General features: G+C 30.3%; 1 long non-coding RNA gene across 1 annotated transcript; it reads right to left on the reverse strand.

Moving 5' to 3' along the window:
* Window positions 1–7,542: 7,542 nt before the first annotated feature.
* LOC127739771 (uncharacterized) lies at window positions 7,543–9,502 on the reverse strand. The gene is made up of 3 exons (XR_008000486.1): window positions 9,067–9,502; window positions 8,246–8,542; window positions 7,543–7,836 (listed from the first exon to the last, which is right to left on the reverse strand). It is a non-coding gene; the product is annotated as an uncharacterized LOC127739771 (long non-coding RNA).
* Window positions 9,503–14,845: the final 5,343 nt, after the last annotated feature.

Genomic DNA, 14,845 nt, shown 5'->3' on the forward strand with positions numbered 1-14,845 from the left:
CTTGTAGCAACTATGGCAAATCTTATATCGTTTCGAAGCCCCGGATGTTAGCTTTCTAACCCAACTGGAACCGCATCATTTGGACCTCTGTAGCTCAAGTTATGGTCGTTTAAGTGCAAAGAGGTCGGCTTGACAGCTTTCCGGTTCTTTTATTTCTTCATGAGTTCTCCAACTTTTCATGCTTCTTTCTTCATTTCCTTGATCCAATCTTTGCCTCCTAAACCTTAAATCACTTAACAAACATATCAAGGCATCTAATGGAATCAAGGTGAATTAAATTTATTCATTTTAAGACCTAAAAAGCATGTTTTCACTCTTAAGCACAATTAAAGGAGAATATACAAAACCATGCTATTTCATTGAATAAATGTGGGTAAAAGGTTATAAAATCCCCTAAAATCAATACAAGATAAACCGTCACATTGGGGTTTGTCAATGATATCCTGTTTTGATAGTGTACTTTTCATCAGGTTTAAGTGGCCAACTAAATTTGTCTTCTCTTCCAATAACACTAACCGGGGTTCTAATGATCTTCACAGTAGTATCTCCATCAAAATGTTTCCTTAACTCATTTATATTCCACCCCTGTCCTTCACTAATTAGCTCCTTTACAAACGTGACGTCATTATTCATAACATCAGGACTCTTCTTCATGTTCAATATCCAATTATCATCCAAAATACTCATTTTTTCTCCATTCCCAATCAACCATCTCCCATTTCTCAAAAGGAAGTCCTTACTATGCACAATACTTTTCCAGATCCAACATGCTCCCTTTCCTGCCTTAGTTACTTTAAAATTCTCATTCGAAAAATAAATAGCCTTAAGCACTTGAACCCAGACCACATTAGGGCATTCAAAAACTCTCCATGCCTGCTTTGCCAAGTGTACTAAATTTTGACTGTAAAAATCCTTAAAACCAATTCCTCCATCCATTTTGCTAGCACAAATTTTATCCCAACTCTTCCAATAGAATTCCTATCCTTACCAGTAGAAGCCCACCAAAATTTAGCCACTTTCTGAGAAAGGCAGTGACAAAAACCTTTAGGAAAGAGGACGGCATTCATAGCATAGGCAGGTATCGCTTGAATAACCGATTTGATGAGAACCTCCCTCCCAGACTGAGTAAGAAGCTTTTCCTTCCAACCGCAAAGCTTATCAGACACTCGCTTCTCAATCCACCTCAGAGCATTATTCTTAGATCTGCCCCACTGAACCGGAAGACCAAGGTACTTACCTGGTTGATCCCAAGCAGGCAACCCTAAGATCTCTTCTATTTCCACTCTATTTCTAATCGGAACCTGGTTGCCGAACGTAATCCCAGACTTGTCAACATTTATTCGCTGCCCCGAGGCTTCTGTATACATATTTAAAATAGTAATGAGCTGATAAACTTCCTCCTCACTATCCTTCGAGAAGATAATGCAATCATCCGCAAAGAAGAGATGGGAAATGGCAGGAGCAGTAGGAGCAATTCTGGCACCAGAGATTCTACCCTCTTCTTTAGCCTTGTCCATAAGAATAGTAAAAACTTCAACTACTATGATAAACAGATAAGGCAAAAGGGGGTCTCCCTGCCTTAGTCCCCTCTGCGGCACAAAACTTCTTGACAAAATACCATTGATCTTAATTTTAAAAGAAACCTGTGAGACACACATCATAATCAACTTAACTCAGTGAAAATTAAACCCAAAAGCTTTCAAAGTTGCTTCTAGGAATGACCATTCAACCCTGTCATAGGCTTTATTCATATCAATCTTAACGGCTAAATTCCTGGAAGCATGCCGCCCTTTTCTATTTAAAGCATGAAACATTTCCTGCATTATTACCAAGTTATCTTGAATGAGGCGTCCCCCCACAAAAGCACTCTGGATAGGTGAAACAATCGCATCTATTATTCTTCTAAGCCTAATAACCAACACCTTAGAAATGATCTTATATATAAAATTACAACAGCTAATCGGTTGAAGCTGATTAAGAGTTTCTGGGTGATTAGTCTTAGGAACCAAGACTATAATAGTATCTCCGATGCCACTCGGTAGGACCCCTTCCTGAAAGAAATGCTTAACAACTTCACAAACCTCTTTCTCAATAATTGCCCAATGCTTTAGAAAAAAAAGGCCATTTAATCCATCTGGACCTGGTGCCTTAAGACTGCCAAGGCTGAAAGCAGCTACTTTGATTTCCTGATCAGAAACCTCTTTCATTAGCTCTCGATTCATACCTTCAGTCATTCTAATAGGGATTCTGCTAATGCATTCATACATAACAAGGTTATCGGAAGCTTTAAAGAGATTTTGAAAATGAAGAACATCCAGCTTAAGAATCTCATTCTCACCACGCACCCATTCTCCACTAGTATTCTTTAATCTCTCAATCATATTCCTGTCCCTTCGTTGGATGGTAGAAGCATGGAAAAAGGTAGTATTCTTGTCACCAAACTTCAGCCATTTCACTCTGGATCTCTGACCCCAATACTTTTCCTCTTGCTTCCATAATCTAATAATATCTATTTTCAAATTATTAATTTCCTGCTGCTGAGTATCCGAGTATTCTCTTTCCTCTGCTAACTTAAGGCTATGCATTTGTTTTTGTATTTCGACATCAGCCCTCTTAAAGTTAACATTGCTCCATTTGACCAATTCTTGTTTACAACTATGCATCCTTCTTGTTAAATTTGTCCAATGATCAACCACACTATTACAAACACTATTCCATCCTCTCCTTATGATATTACCACAATCAGGATGATCAGCCCAAAAAGCCTCAAATTTAAAGCATCTGCTCCTTAATCCCCCTGGGCATAACATTGAGAACTAAAGGCGTATGATCAAAGCTAATAGCCGGTAAAGCTGAAAGGGTGGCATGTTGGAAAGCTCTCCTCCATTCTCAATTAGCAAGTACTCTATCTATCCTTTCTTTAGTAACAAAGCCATTCCTTGGGTTACTGAACCATGTGTATTTAGTCCCTTGTAACTCCAAGTCCATGAGAGCATTCTTATCTACAAAACACCTGAAAGTATCAATCTGACTAGTCGGCTTTGGATGCAATCCCACTTTCTCATGCTGCGCAATTACATCATTGAAGTCCCCAATAAAAGCCCTCGGCACATGCAGGTTATTATCTACACAAGTTAACTCATTCCATAACTCCTTTCTTCTCTTAAAATCAGGATGGCCATAGACAAAAATTCCCTCCCAAACATTATTATTAACAGTGCTTATTTGAGCTTTAATAAAGTTTTCACACCAGGCATAAACATTAACATTTATATTACTTTTCCAAAAAAAAAAAAGACAGAGCTCCCTCAGACAACCCCTGGGATTCGACACAAAACATCTTATCAAAACCTAACTTTCTCCTAGTCCTAACACAACTAAGATTACTAGCTTTAGTCTCCATAAGAAACAAAACGGACGGCCTGAGAGATTGACAAATACTTCTTAGTTCAGACACTGTCGATGGGGCCGCCATTCCACGACAGTTCCAGCTGACAACAATCATGGCTGCTGGTGGGGCGTGATAAGGCTTGCCTCCTCAGCCATAACTGATCCAGCAACATATTTGAACTTCTTACCTGAATTTTCCATTCTTAGCAGTTCATCATCCTCCAACTTGTCTACATAAACCGCTGGGCTGCTAGTATCCCTTATCCTTTTAGAGTTCAGATTTAGCCCCATATCAAAGGCCAGCTCCAACATACGTTGACTTTCATTCCTCTGCTCCGACCCAGCAGCAGTCTTCCCTTCCATTTGATGCTGCTCCTCAGCTAGCTCGACGTAATACTCTTCCCCATTATCCATTCGCTGAATCATGGTCCTACCGGCAGCAGCAATAATTCTCTTCATTTTTGGTTTATCCCTGTAGCTCCACAACTGTCCTGCGCTATGCGTAACGATTCGTGTCTCCACCTCAGGTTGCTTGTTGAAATCCGCACTGCCATGATGCTTAGTTTAGGCCTCTTTCTTGCCAAAAAGCTTCACCAATTCTTCCCTTATTGTTAGCTCTTTTGGATTTCCCCTAGCATCATCCTCCACTTGTTGGCGCTAAAAGCACTCTTCCATCAGCTTGGGCTCATCCAAACGTCTTTCATTCAGCCTTGTTCTGTTACCAAAAGGTTGGCAGTCCTCGTTGTTGCCGACCTCAAAATGCTCCTGACGCCCCTTATCAATAGTTTGAGAATGAAAATGTCCAGAGGCCTCATGCTCCATAGCAAACGTGGCATTGGGCCTAAATGCACAACTAATTTCACCTATCTCTTGGAGCTAATCATAACCTTTTTTGATGTGAGTCCTAGTGTTTGCAAACTTATCACCCCTTCTCAAAGTTTTTCCTGCTTCAACATGCAGTCTAGAACCCTGGCTTTCCCTCCCTAACGCCGTCTGTTGGTCAAAATTTGCTTCGAGATTTCTCAGAGGCCCAGTTTGTAGTCCCCTGCCCGTACTACTCTCTTCAGCCGAATGCTCCTTCATATGCTCCATTCTGGCGTGCTCCCCCTCACAATCCTGTTTAGCCTCAGTCCATTCCCTGTACATTTGTTTCTCATCCTGCTCTTTTCCCCTAGCTGAAATGGCCCTGGCTCGATTAACTCCTAAACCCAGCCCATACCTTGGTTTCATGTGGTCCCAGCTAGCCATTGCTATTGGGTTCCTATATTCCTTCTTGGTATGGCCTAGGATTCCACAATTCAGACAATAACTGTCCTGAATCCTCTCATACTTGAAGTCCACCTAAAGAGTTTGATGATTCTGAGTTGCTAACCAGAAACCAGTTGGCAGAGGTTTGGTGATGTTCTTGTTACCCTCACCCTCAAAAATGTTCTCTGTAGTGTATCATTTAATCTGGGATTTTTTGTTTCCATCACAGTGCCTAGTTTCTTACCAATTATTTCTGCTATTTTTCTTGTTATATAATTGAGTGGAAGTCCATGTATTTGTACCCATAACTCCATATACATGTGATCCACTTCATAGACTGACTCTTGTCCATTCTATATCTGCAGATTAAGAAGATTTCCACGAACGCTCCAGGGCCCTCCATTCCGTATTTGGATCCCTTTCTGCACATCCTTGACACTGATGAGCAGTTTATTTCTGCCAACATCAGAAATGACTACTCCTTCCGGATGGCCCCGAATTCCCAGAATAGCTGCTTTGCAGGAGTTGAAGCTAACTTCTTTGTCGGAGAGTATCTTTCCTACCAAATTGAAATTTTCTGCAGCAAAACCGCCATCCTCATCAGGGTTGATGGAAACAACTTTGCCTTCGATAGATTGCTCCTCTTGGTATGCCATATGTAGTATTGTGATAATAAGAAAAAGAGGCTAAAGAGAAAAGTTAGTGCAAAGGGGTGAACAAGAAACAAGTAAGCAAAAGACTGTTATTTTAGGGAAACACTCCATATGAGAGAAGAGTTCTCCATGAGAGAGATAAGGCGGTTCTGTTAACCGAATCTATATGTTTATAGCATTAGAGGTTTAGAGCAATTGGTGATTGGTGAAGTTACTGATAGGAAATTTTTTGGGCGTTGTTATCAAATACAAAAGGCCCTAAATAGATCCATACTGATTGGGCTAATACAGATAGGCACAATAATATTTTGCCGAAGAGCCTTGTGGCTATGGAGGCTGGTGCAGTTGGAATGATTCTTTGCAACGATAAGTTCAGTGGTGTAGTTTTACAGAAAATACAATCTGATTCAGTTTTAGAAATTGTTTAAAGAAGAAGGAGTGGTGGAACACATACTATTTTTGAATAATTACAAAAATATATAAAAAAAATCCATTTAATATAAAAAACATCATAATGTTTAACAAAAGAAATGTTCAGCTATAGAATTTAAAAAAAATCATATAATTCTTAAAAAAATAAAAATTTCCACATTTACAATAAAAAAATTCGAAAAATACATTAAAAAATATCTATTTAATATGAAAAAAAAACATTATAATACGTGTTTAGTAGAAGAAACATTTATGTATATTAACTTATTTTTGTTAAGACAAATTTCGATATCGAATCTATTAAAAAATTGACAAAAATTGACTACATCTTAGTTGGTTCCAGCAAAGCTGATTTCAAATTGTTATCAAGACAATGAGACATACATAGGACACTAATAAGCAGTTTATTCAAGTCTTGGGAGGATAAAATGTATGTGACACTACAAAATAATTGAAATTTTAGCAGTAGAACAATTATAATACTAAATTATACAAAAGTATTAAAATTATTTGTTAGGTATCCATTATATACTTACAAAAAGTTATATTTATCTAAGTTGCATTAGGTTTTTCTTTAAAAATCTCTTTTAGAGGGAGATTAATATCACCAGTTGCTAACTAAATATATAAGTATTTGATGTTACATTATCGTTTTTTTTTAAAATTAGGAATAAGACTTAAACTTAAAATTTTTAGGTGATAATAAAAGATTATGTCATTTAAATTATAATTTGTTGGTTACATTATTGTTATTTTACTTAAATCTTAGCGAAGTATATAATTTTTAATATATTTATTTTATATTTATTAAATAAAAATATTTAAATTTTTTATTAATAATAAATTTATTATGTATTTTAAAGATATATGTTAACTAAATCTTAAATATTATAGTACTCGTCAATATAACTATGTAATAATGTCATTTTATTAAATCGATGAACTACTGCACAAAACGACGACAAAGGTTGGAAGCATATATGATATTATCAACATGAGAAATTAATTACATCGCAATATTTAGAGAAACCTATGATATTGATAACTTTGACCCGAAGGAATTCTTTTTATTGTGATTTTTTATTACATAGTATAATATTTTATTTTATATTTCTTTTATTTAAAGAGTATATAGAGAAAGACTATAATTTACAATATCACAATGTATAAGTTTCTTTTGGGTCTGGCCTGTTAATTTTATTCTCTTCTTGACTAATGCCCCTGCCTCGGCGAAGGGTACAATTCCGTTCATATTTAATTTTTATGGTTAATTTATTTTAATAAAGTTTGTTATCAAGCGAAAATTTCAATTAGGTTTCTATATTTTTTTTCTTTTAATGGGTTCTATACGTTAATTGTTTTTTTTAATTTAGTCCATATTAACATTAAACGTCAAAAAAATGTTAGTGAATTGTGAAATTACTTTTATACTCTTAAGGACCTAATTAAAAAGAAAAAAAATATAGGGACTTAATTGAAAATTCGGTAAAACTATAAATATTCAATGAAAGATATTCTTATAATCCCTATTCAATGATTCTAAGACATGAAAAATATTCCTATAATCCATTTTATTTTGTCACTATCATTCTTTTGCTTATTTATATACATATTGTATCAAAAATACTTTTTTTTTTTCGACTTTCAAAATACCTTATCTTAAGAACCTAAAAAAAAAGAATGGATAAAATGAAATAGAAATAGTAGTAATAAGCATATATAAAATTCAGTTTTCATCCTTCAAGTATTCATTATGATAATGCATCCAGTTTACATAATAAACTTTACATTAATACTTAAGAGCATACTTACATCTAGTTTGGAATTGGAAGAATGCATCTACCAATTGATATTGTATACAAATAAACAATAATCGATGTAAAATAAAATACTACAATTTTGTATGCGCCCTTTAGCAAATGGGCAAAAGATTATCACTATGAAAATTCATACTATGCCTAATGAATGCAAAATTGGGTGACTTCAATTCAATAGGTAACTACTCATGCTGTCTAAGAACTTCTCTATAACGACTGAGAATGCCGCAAAGCCAGCACAATCAGCACATGCTGCTTTTGGACCACCTACAATCACAAAGTAACACCAAAGCATTCTGCAACAAAGATAGAGAACATATTTTTGAACTAAAAACAAGAAACATTTAAATCTTAATTGAAAACAGTGTACAAATGCCACATTGCAGCCCAATCTTAATTCATACCACATTTTCTTTGAAAATATAAGAATGTTTGCTATTCCTTTAAGAATGATAGATTCTATTATCAGAAAAGAATAACTTAGATACTAATAATGCTTTGAATTTTTAAGATTTATTTGAAGAATTTCTCTTAAAAAATAACTGACATTTGAGAAAGGTGTTGACTAACATTAGTAGAAATAGGAGATGCAATGCAATTACATCAAATATCAAAACATTATTAGCAATTTACAACAACCATTTGTAATGTCTTAGCAGAGAAAAACAAAGAAAGGAGGCAGAGAAGGAAACAATGTATTCTTACAAATATATTTTCAAGCTCCTTCTCACAAGCTTCATCACATAATTTCGGCTTATCTTCCAGGAGCAAACCAGCTTCTTTGGCTTCCAATGAACCAACAAAGAGGCTTGAGATTCCCAAAGCCAATCCAAGAAAGTCTCTGCAGGAATTGGTATTAACCATAGCAGCACATTCAGTTGTATCTGAGGCCTTTGCTTTTACCAACAATCTTCGATATTGCAGAACCAAGCATCGAAGCATGTCAGCAGCAATGCCTTGAGGATTGCAGCCCAAACTTTTACAAGTAGAACATGTATGCCTCTATGACAATGATCAATTAAACTCATAATCAATTAATTATAGATAACATACATAATCAAAACTCATAATCAATTCAACTCTCTCAAAGGCATTTAATCAAACACCTTATCTCCAATCTCATCTCTTTCCTTATTTCTAATGTAATCAATTAATTACAGATAAAATACATAATCAGAACTCATAATTAAAATTTTTTAGCACAATCAAAATTAATTTTAGCAAACTAACTTCACAATTAAATTAATTGGTTCTCTTTGTCATTCAGAATGCTGGTTACCTAATCAAATAAAGTCAAATTATATACAAGCAGCAACCAAAAATAAGCATAAGCAAAATTAGAGGTATTTAACAATTAAGATTTCTCAACATTGAACCTGAAGCATTAGAATCGGGAGAGGATGCCATTTGACTACTAATTATTTTAAGCATAACATTTCTCTCATTCTTAGTGCAGTGGGAGGAAGACATTATTGAGAAGAATTATTATCCAATGCTAAAAAACTAAAACAAAATTCAATCATCACCTGTTGTTGCAGAACCAGTCCAGACAGCAAAACGCGGAGTCGAGGAGCGGCGATTTGAGGCAAGGCACCGCGAGGCGCGGTGAGGCAAGGCGGGACGAGGGGATGCAATAGGCAAGGCGGACGAGCGGAGTAGAACAGAGCACCTGTGGGCGCCGCAGAAGGACGACGACCACCCAGCGATGGACGACGATGACGCCATGTATGACGGCAGCAGAGTGCGACGGAGGAGAAATCTAATTGGGAACTTAGGAGAATAACCTAGGGATAGTTAGAGTTCTCTGATTTTGAGGGACAAAAATATAAAGGATATTTTTGGTATTTTATAAAAATAGAGGTGTTTTTAATTAAATTTTTTGACTAAATTATGAGAATATTCGATTTTTAATGGAATATTCTGTTATTTCAAACGGTTTTATGACGGTAAGGACTAAATTAAAAAAAATAAAAGTATAGGGACTCAATTAAAAGAAAAAAAATATAGAGACTTAATTGAAAATTTTACAAAACTATAGAACCAATAGAGTAATTAAACTTTATTATTATTATTAGACCGACGATCCTAACTAGCTAGTAAAATCATCATCATATATATTATTATAAAATAAAGCGGACGGAATATATTGAATTTCTAAATATATTAATATATGAACATTTCTTATTATTCATTTATCATCATTCTTATAAAATTATATATCTATAACAATATATAATGCGAAAACTTTAAGTTTGGTGTCCAATTTTCTTTCCTATTTTAACCCTACTAAGTGCCAACATAATCCAAAACTAATTTTACAGTTATGCATTTCCTATTTTAACTTCTTTTTCAATCTTCCACTTAAATAATCTATTTTTTTTAGTTTGTACCGTTTTGTTCTAAGTATAATGTAATGTACTCTGTAACTTCATTCTAATTATTTTATTAGAGTTTTTGTTGTAATTTCTTAAAAATTTTGTCATTTTTGTATTTCTTTTAATACTTTTCTTCTCTTTTTTTTAACATTCTCAATTGAATTGCCTCCATCCTCCTCCTTTGCCTTTCTCTACTGCGGTTACAAATTTTTTTTTCAATTTACTTACTCAATTTATATTTTTTACTTACAAATTTAATTTGTTACCAACTTTTCACGTAGATAAATAGCATTATTTTTTTTCTCTCATTAATTTGATTCGACAAAAAAAAACAGTTTCTTTACATTTTATATGCACATTTTATTTATTTGTTTAACATGTTTGTATTTAATTATCTATCAATGATAGGATGAAAAAATTTTATAAATATTTTTTTAACATTTTTTTTATATTGCTTTTAATGGGATAATTTTTTAATTTTCTAAAATACTTGATTACTTAGAATATTGTATTTAAAATTTGAGTATATAAATATTTTTAAATTTATAACAATATATAATGGAAAAACCCATTTTGGTCTCCAATATTTTTTTTCATTTTTATCCTTTTTAATAACTTACTTACAGTTACAGAATTTCCACTACTTCATTTCCATTCACATTCACATCAATATAACTTCTCCCATTAATTTCTCTCACATCACGTTACTGCATCAGTTATAAAATTTTCACTACTTAATCTTCATCTTCATCTTCTTCCTCTATAATAACTAATAGGATACCAATTTTCAATTTCTCTTCTTAATCTCTCTCACTTCACTGTTAACTCCATAATAATATAAAAAATTTCCTTCCTCTCTCCTCCATCTTCTCCTATTTTTATATGTTTCTTTGAATAATTACAGTTGGCAACATACCAATGGAAGATTCACGTGGAAGTGGTCAACGAACTTGGCAAGACTATGTCAAGCAACGAAGACAAAATATGAGAGAACAGAGGCAGCAACACCTTGCCAGAAAGCGTGCCAATTACCAAGAGAGTATTAGACGAGAAAAACAAATCGATATATCAAGTGGACCAACTAACATGACAACACCATTACAAGATATCATAAATATACCCCCTCAACAATAATCTGTATCAGGTACTCTAAGTTATACTTTCCATTAATAAATTTATGTTGTTAATTTAATATCAATTATTTTTTACGATATATATATGTTATTGGACTCTTAGTACGTACCAATTATGTATAATTTATCAAATTACATTATTTTCATCTTACTAATAAATTTTTTATATATACAGATACTAACAATAACACCGGAGCTGGTTCAAGTAATATACCAAATGGTCTAAATATGGGTAGGAATCCTATATATTTATATTTATTATATATATTCAATGTTTAATTTTTAATTACATTTTTTCACTCTGTAACAAAAAAAACTTAATAGATAATTCTGGTATTTTTTTAATCTTTTTTCTACAATTTAATTTGTCATTTAATTTGAATTATTTCTACAATATTTCTATATTACTGTACTCTTAGTTCTATGTTACTGTACTCTTAGTACTATTTATCTATAATTTATCTACCGAATGTACTCTTAGATTCTCAACATACATTATTTTCATGTTAATAATAAATTAAAATATTTAGATACTCATAATAAAAGCAAAATTGATTCAACTAATAGATCGAATGGTAATAAATATGGATAGAACTCATGTATATTTATTTAATTAATAATAATTTATTTTTTCATAAATTTTGATTCAATAAATCTTTCGTTATTGTCCTAAATAAATAATATTATTATAAGATTAAATAAAATGTTCTCGTGCCGTATCATTATAAAAAAAATTATATTAGATATATGTTTAATAATAAATTATAACTTAAATTTTTTCACTATAGAATAAAAAAAATTAGTTGATAATTTCGATATTTTATTATAGAACAAAAAAAATTAGTTGATAATTTCGATATTTTTTTTACTTTTCCTTCTAAAAAATAGATATATCAGAAGTGACAATTTCTTCACTACATAAATTTAAATTGATAAATTACTATTTTTAATATCTATAACAATATATAATGACAAAGCATAAGTTTGGTGTCCAAAATTCTTTTTCAATTTTACCCTTCCTATAATCTATCCCATTGTATGTCAGTTATTCTACATTAAAAAACTTCAACTACCTCATCTTCTCTTTTATCGCATACATCACGTTTTCTCTTATCTCATTCATTCACGTCTACGAAACTTCTATAATTATTTCTTTTTTCTCTTATTATTCATCATCTCAAATTACTATTATTGCATAATATATGGATAGGAATCCTATATATTTATTTAATTAATAATATATTTTTCTTAAGTTTTGATTCAATAAATCTTTAATTATTGTCCTAAATAATATTATTATAGATATTATTATATTATCTTAATGTACTTTAAATTCATAACAATATACAATGACAATAACAGAAGTTTTGGTGTCCAAATTTAAGTTCTAATATTGTTCTTAATGAAAAAGATTTATTATTAAAAAGAATTCTCCTATAGAATCATCAAGTTACTTTAAATAAAAAAAATTTCATCCATTTTAAACAACAACTCCCTTAAAATTTTTCTATTAGATGTAAAAACATTGTTGCAGAATTTTAAAGAACAAAAATAAAATAGTTTAAATAGGGCATTTTTTAAATAAATGTACAAAAAATATTATTATTATTATTATTATTATTATTATTATTATTATTATTATTATTATTATTATTATTATTATTAGTTTAATATACTCTTGATATCTACATAATATATAGAGATAATTGGTCTAAATTTAAGTTTTAATATTGCTCCTAAAGAAAGGTTTTTTTTGTGACTACTAAAAAAAGGTTTATTATTAAAAAATTCTTTCATCAATTACGTTAAATAAAAAAAATTACCCTTTTTTTTACATAATTTCATTAAAAAAATTTTATTGGATGTAAATTATTGTTGTAGAGTTTTTTTATTTGGATATTTTTTAAAGAATAAAAATAAAATAGTGCAATAGGGACAATTTTTTAAAAAATAAGTTTACACAGAATACTTTTTTTTATCATACTCTTCTAATATACTCTAGGTACCTACACAATATATAATGTCAAATGGCGTCTGTATTTAAGCTCCAATATTATCCTTAACGAGAGAGAAGTTTATTATTAAAAAAAATTCTCCCACACATTTCTAAGTTACGTTGAATAAAAAAAATTTCACACATTTTTCACAGCAACCTTATCAAGAGTATTGGATGTAAATTATTCATGGGAATTTTTTTTAATTATAGATATACGTTTAAAAGAATAAAAGTAAAATAGTTTAACAGAATAATATTTTTTAAAAAAATTTATACAAAATAATTTTTATATCAATATATCAGAATTTATTTTACATATAATATTCATTCATCTGAGTATATTTATAAAGTGCCTTATAAAAATTATATTTAAGTAATTTTTTGTATCTTATAACTATTTTATATTTTAGAATTCAAAATTTTATATTTTTATTTTTATTCAAGGTTTATTTTTATATTTTATTTTAGTTATGTTAATAAAAAAGTATTAACATTAGTTTTAATGTTTAACTTTTAGAATAAATAAAAAGATGAGACTTTTTTTATACTCCTATAAAAAAAATAAAAATGACTTCATAACTATTTTTTGTTGGAAGGAAACATGACTCAATAATTATAGGGTAATTTAAACAACTGTAGATAAGTAACATAAGTAATAAAAAATGGACATAAAATTTAAATTTTTTTTTATTTGGTACAAAAATAAATATAATAAAATAAATCAATGTTTTCATACACAACGACATAAAATATAACATTATCCTTTTCTAGAGCTATTTTTTTTAGTTTTTATCCTTATTTTTGCATTTTATTTTAATTTTATCAAACAAAAAAAATACTAATGTCATTTAATTTTAATTTTTAACTTTTATCATAAATAAAAATATGTGATATTGTATGTATTAGATAATAAAAAAAAATTCATAATAAAAAAAAGGTTAAATTTACTCATTTGTTATATTTATAGGAGTGTAGATGATTCATATAAGAGTTACGAGATTTTTTTTTAAACTTTTATTTTTAAAGTAATATTTACTTATGAGCGTAATAACCATGAACTAATATATGTTGGTAACTAATTGCAATCGAAGAGAAGATAGAAAACAAATAAAAATCGGAGGAAGAACGAGAGAACAAGTTAATATAAGAGTAGTGGTTTTACAAAAAAGAATAATGAAAAACAAAAATTAAGAATTCTGAAAGAATAATAAACTAAAGATAATTTAAAATGTTGAATATAAAATTATAAGAAATAAAATTTTTTAGCTATTAAAATTATGCGAGAGAAAGAGTGATTTAAATATAAATTTTTATATCTGCTTCAAATTAAATATAATTGAGAAATAAATAAATTTACAAATATTTATAATTTTTTATCTTCATTGTTACACATAGTAACAACATAATAATTTTAGTATTATACCTAAATTAATTTAAATTTAATTATTCTATATATTAAAAAAAATAAATAACTAAATAATTTTTTTTATTTAATTATTCTATACAAAATTTTTGAATGCTTGATATCTTAGATTTTTTGTAAAATGATAAAATATGACTTAACAAGTAAATATGAAAAATAAGTATCTATATAATAGCTATACATCTAGATATCTAAATCAAACAAAAAATAATTCTTTTAACAAATCTTTAACAACTCAAAAGTTAACACAATGGATATGCATGGATCAAAGTGATAAACAAAAATGAGAGTTGTGATAATAATAATATGAAATGATAGTAATTAATTACAATTATGGTTAATAAAAGAAGAAAACAAAAAAGGAAAATAAAATAAGGT

Source organism: Arachis duranensis, chromosome 6 (genome assembly GCF_000817695.3).
Source record: "Arachis duranensis cultivar V14167 chromosome 6, aradu.V14167.gnm2.J7QH, whole genome shotgun sequence".
Taxonomy (NCBI): domain Eukaryota; kingdom Viridiplantae; phylum Streptophyta; class Magnoliopsida; order Fabales; family Fabaceae; genus Arachis; species Arachis duranensis.